Source organism: Giraffa tippelskirchi, chromosome 13, assembly GCF_054371585.1.
Source record: "Giraffa tippelskirchi isolate mGirTip1 chromosome 13, T2T-mGirTip1v1.2.pri, whole genome shotgun sequence".
Lineage (NCBI taxonomy): Eukaryota > Metazoa > Chordata > Mammalia > Artiodactyla > Giraffidae > Giraffa > Giraffa tippelskirchi.
In genome coordinates this window covers 67906013-67911392 of record NC_137287.1, presented here as the reverse complement: position 1 = coordinate 67911392, position 5380 = coordinate 67906013, and positions in this window count along the sequence as shown.

The following is a 5380-nucleotide window of genomic DNA, read 5'->3' as shown; positions in this document are numbered from 1 at the left end:
GATTTAAACAGTCAATTAGCCTGTAAAGAAAAATTTAAAAAACAACCAAAAAATATTTTTTTAAGTCGATCATTTCTGGTTTTCTTCATTCCTTTGAGCAGATTTGAGTTTCCAACTGATATTAGTTCCCCCTTTAGCTTGAAGAGCATCCTTTAGTATTTATTGTGAAACAGACCTGCTAGCAACAAAGTCTCTCTCTCTGTTTTTAATTTCTTTTTTTACCTTTATTTTTTTTGAAGAATTAGATTTTTTATAACAATTTTAAAAATTACTCTATAGTTAATTTACAATGTTTTTTAAGTTTCTGGTGAACAGCAGAGTGATTCAGTTTTATATATATATATGTATATGTATATGTATATGTATGTATGTATACACACATATATATGTATAGCTTTTTCATATTCTTTTCCATTATAGCTTATTATAAGTTATTGAATATAGCTGCCTGTGCTATACAGTAGGGCCTTATTGTTTATCTCTTTTATACATAGTACTTTGTATCTGCTAGTCCCAAACTTTTAATTTGTCCCTGCCCCGTTCACCTTCAGTTTTAATATACATGTATATATTTATAAATATATAAATATAAATAGATATATTTACATTTGACTTTGCTAGGTCTTCATTGTTGGGTGCAGGCATTCTCTAGGTGGGTGTGCTGGCTTCTCATTGGGGTAGCTTCTCTTGTTGCAGCGCACAGGCTCAAGAGTAGTTGTGTCACACCAGATTAGTTGACCCTGGGCAAGTAGAATCTTCCTGGACCAGGGATCCAACCCATGTCCCCTGCATTGGCAGGCGGATTCGTAGCCACTGGACCACCAGGGAGGTCCTCACCTTCAGTTTTGAAAAATATTTCTGCTAGTTAGAGAATTCTAGGTTGACAGACCCTCCCCGTCCCCCGACTAAACACCAGCACATTAAAAATGTCACTCCATGGACTTCTGGCTCCACTGTGTCTTAGAAGTTGGTGGTGATTTTTAGTGTCCTTCCTCTAATGTGATTTCCCTGTGCCACGATTTGGAAAGTGCCCTAAGGGAGATTGCAGGGTGGATGTGCCATTTCCTTTCTTTCAGAGATAACAGCCTCTAGCTGCCTGTTTGTCTACTGCCTGAGAACAGTTTTGTAGTTTTTATTCAGTTTTGTAGTTTTTATGTTGGGAGGGTGAATCTGATTCTTGTTACTTCTTCATGACCAGACCCAAAAGTCAGCTCAAGGGTTTTTAGGAATATAAACCTTCATGTATTGGGGGAAGGAACACCATATTTTCATTTGTCCATTCATTTTCCTAAGGTAGTACTGAAAATATATCTACTGATATTTAATTTTTCTCTCTTTTCCTTTTCTCTACATCCAGTTCTTTCTTTTTTTCTGATTCTCCATAATAGGAGTGCCACAAGGTTTGCTTATATGCAAACTGGAATTTTGGCAGCTACAGAAAAATGTTATACAACAGTAAGTCTGTATATACTAGAGTTTTACCTAAAAAGGAATTGGGGAGGAATTTAGGTATATGCAGCATTATAAACAGCTAGTTTTAGAAAGACCAGGAACACATAGCTGGCAGAAAACTAGTTTGCCTGATCTTCCTCCTATTCTCCTGTCCAAATGAACACATTCTTATTTCTCAGTATTCAAGAGTGGTCTCAAAACCCTGTCTTTTCTTCAGCAAAGCCATGGGAACCCAATTCAAGCTTCCTAACTTCCCTGAGCCTTTTGATTCATTTTCTAGTCAAGGAAAGTGCCTTGATCCTAAGAGAACAGCAGGACTTTAGTGGTCTATACTCTGAATTTGGTCATGGTTAAAGTGAAGCTCCACCCCAGAAAATCTATCCACACCACCACCAAGCTAGAGAGCAGTCAACCCATTACAGTTCATAAAATGATATTTTAAAAGGTGCAGTAATCTTAGCATTTATAATTAGGAACTTGAGTATAATACATAGCATAATAGGAGTTTATCTGCCTAAGATAATGCAAGAATTGTGCATTATATCAGAGTTATGCAAGAATTGTGTTGAATATCAGAGTAGAAGGGTTCTTAGGAGTCATCAGATTCAACCTTTTCATTTGCATTTTAGTCAAATGGGGTCCAGGGAGGATGAAGTTTTCCCCAGTCTCACATACCTAAAGGATCAGAGGCAGATTGACAGCATGTGTTATCTGACCTACAGTGTAGATTATGTTTTACTGTGCAAATGGAAGATTCATCTCTTCTGGTTCCTTTATCAGAGGTATATCTGATTTTCAGTAAGTTCTGTTCACCAGTGAACTCTGTAGGCAGCCATGGTGAGACAGAAATGACTAACAATCATATCTATTTTGCCTTGACTGTCTTGATGCAGTCTAACCTCCTTAATTCTTGGTTTACTGCTCTAAAGGCCTATGTTTTAATGAACATATTCATTTTTGTTGTAATGAATGCATACATTTTATTTAAAGTATCCACTTTACAGCTGAATAAGCAGGCCATTGCAGGTTATTTTCACTATATTTTACCTTGCTTTACTTACCCAGATCTGTCTGGGCTTTTGAATGACTGAATAGCAAACTAAAAAGCAGAAATTCACACACCATTTCTCTGAAAGCTAAGTTCACACAAATTCGATAATTATCCACACAGGGTGTCATCTATTTTTATGCCTTTGTAAATAAATAATCTTCACTTGAATAAAAATCATTTACTTCTTGATTCTGTAGTATTTATAATTTTCTAGAACTTTATATGTTCACATTGGAGAAGGAAATGGCAACCCACTCCAGTGTTCTTGCCTGGAGAAAGCCAGGGACGGCGGAGCCTGGTGGGCTGCCGTCTATGGGGTCGCACAGAGTCGGACATGACTGAAGCGACTTAGCAGCAGCAGCAGCAGCAGATGTTCACATTATGATATAAGAGACATCATCTGTAGACACTTAGCACTGTAACTGCTACCTCATTGAAGGACTAAGTCAACAAGCCTTTAGTAAACACTCGTGAAAATTCATAAAATAAAGGACATGATAGTATTTCTGTCTTCATAATGTCTCTAACCAAACTGGGCAGTCAAGATGCGCAGCTGCATGCACAGAAACATCCCTGTGGAGAAGCTGGGAAAGTCAGGGATGGTTTTACAGTAGTGAGATTGAAGTAAGTATGGAGAGAGACCCTTGAAGTTGATAGGAAAGCATTCAAAGCAAAGTAGCACAGCAAACAGATGCAGAGCAAAGAGGAGGCAGGCTGTCTGTGAGAACTACATTGGTTGAGAACATCAATAAGAACCAATGTCATCTAGCCTTCCTTGAAATCCAGGTACTCTACCCATTCCAGTGCATGCTAATCTTGTTTAACTTCCCCAAGAATATGGCTTCTATCAGAAATAGATATTATCCCTGCCACTCTTTTATAGATGAAGAAATTGACGTTCACAAACGTAAGTGATGTGCTCCAGGCTCCATAGCCAGTGGTAGGGGAGGAGGGGAGGGATGTGAGAATTTGATGGTCCAACTGCCTGGCTCTGCTTTCTGTTCTCTTAATCACTGTGCTCTCAGGCAGCTTCCGCAAGGGGGATCAGATATAACAGGAGTGAAATATCCTTATTAACTGTGTGAGACTATGGGACTGATTCTGATTTAGGATTTTGCAAATAGCACCAACGCTAACCCTATATGCTTTCACCTGCCTTGCAAACCAGAAGGCTGAGAAGATTTACACCCATTTAATATTATATTTTAGATTCCATTCAATGGTAAGTGACTTAAACTCCGCTTCACTCCACTTTTCAGCCTCAGGTCTGCCCTCTGCCCAACACTATCTTAAGATCACTATTTAGGTGTGGATAAAGTTTTATCATAACTGTGATTATTATAGCTTCCAATTTGGAATTTCTAACTTCCATTTCATAGAAGAGGTGAGACGTGGAAAAGGTCTTGAAGAAGTCAAGTTGAAGGAGTGATTGATAAGCATTACAGGCATAAAGGAAAATTCTCACCAAATCCCACTGGTTGTAAAAATATTGAATTACTATGTTGTACACCTGAAACTAATATAATACTGTAAATCAACTATACTTCAATTTAAAAAAGCTTTGGTTGGACCTGCTGCATGAAAAATCTTTTTTCTGGCATTAAATTTTTGTTTTGCTGTACAAGTTTACATCCAGGTTAGTATATGCTGGAAATCATTCCTTCTGATTAGGTGGTCAGAACTACTTGCAGCCAGAGTTTAATGTGGCTTTAGTAGGATTCTACTGTCCTGCTTTACTCTGTTATGATAAAGAATAAAACCTGAGATGTGATCACATCTGAATTTCTACCTATATTTTGCAGACGTGTCACATTATATACAAACAAAGAACACTGAACTCTCAGATGAATATCTGAGGATAATAAGATTGCCAGCAAATAATATCATTATACTAGCCAGTATTTACTTAGTCTCCAAAAGACAATACATTGTTTAATACTGTAATCTACCAAAACTGTGGATATTTACTCATGGATGTAAAATTATCCTAGCACTTAGGAAACAAGTACATGCAGGAGTAAGAAAACTTTTTCTATAAGAAAGTATAGAGTATGAGTATCCATGTGGGCTAATAATAAGTCAGCAGCATTTTTGAGGGTTCCACACTATGCTGGGAGATATATATATATTTAATAGTTGATATGAAATTCTTGTATAAACTCTGGTTTGTTAGGCCATCTCTTCAATCAAAAGTTCTCTTTCTTAGTTTTCTAATTAGACTTGAGTCATTGACCAAACTGTATAAGTCAAAGTATTTAATCCACCATCATACACACACACACACACACACACACATACACACACACACACTACTAATGAAAAGTTTTAGTCACATATGCATATTAATTAATTTCCCCCTGAGGAACACTCCATCAATCCTGACATACTAATGCCAGAGAAGTCAAGGTAGTTGAAGGTTGTCTTTTGGTCATGAGACAATATTTCCCTGTGTCATATGACATGATGCATAAGGAACTTTCTTCTCTAGGGTTAAGAGACAATGAAAGAGAAAACCATAGCATGTACCTCATTGATCACTAGTGGAAATCTGAAGATCGCATATGTCTCTTTTTCTTCTGTATAGTGAACTTTTTAGGAGTTACTCTTTCTAAGAGAAGTGAAACAGTATTCTAGCTCTTTCCCTGAGGACTTTGATTCTATTCCCTTTTTTGATCAAGTCAAATATATTCCAGAAGATGACTTAAGCAAACTCTGCCTTCTTTATCTGTTTTTTAACTTAATTCTCTCTTTTTCCTCAAGATAATTATTTATAAAACTTTCAGTGCTTGCAATAGACTTCATTCTGATCCCTTCGCTGGAGGCTTAACAAGTTAGACCAAAGGATGCTGGGAGAACTCATAAGAATACTTAGCGTGC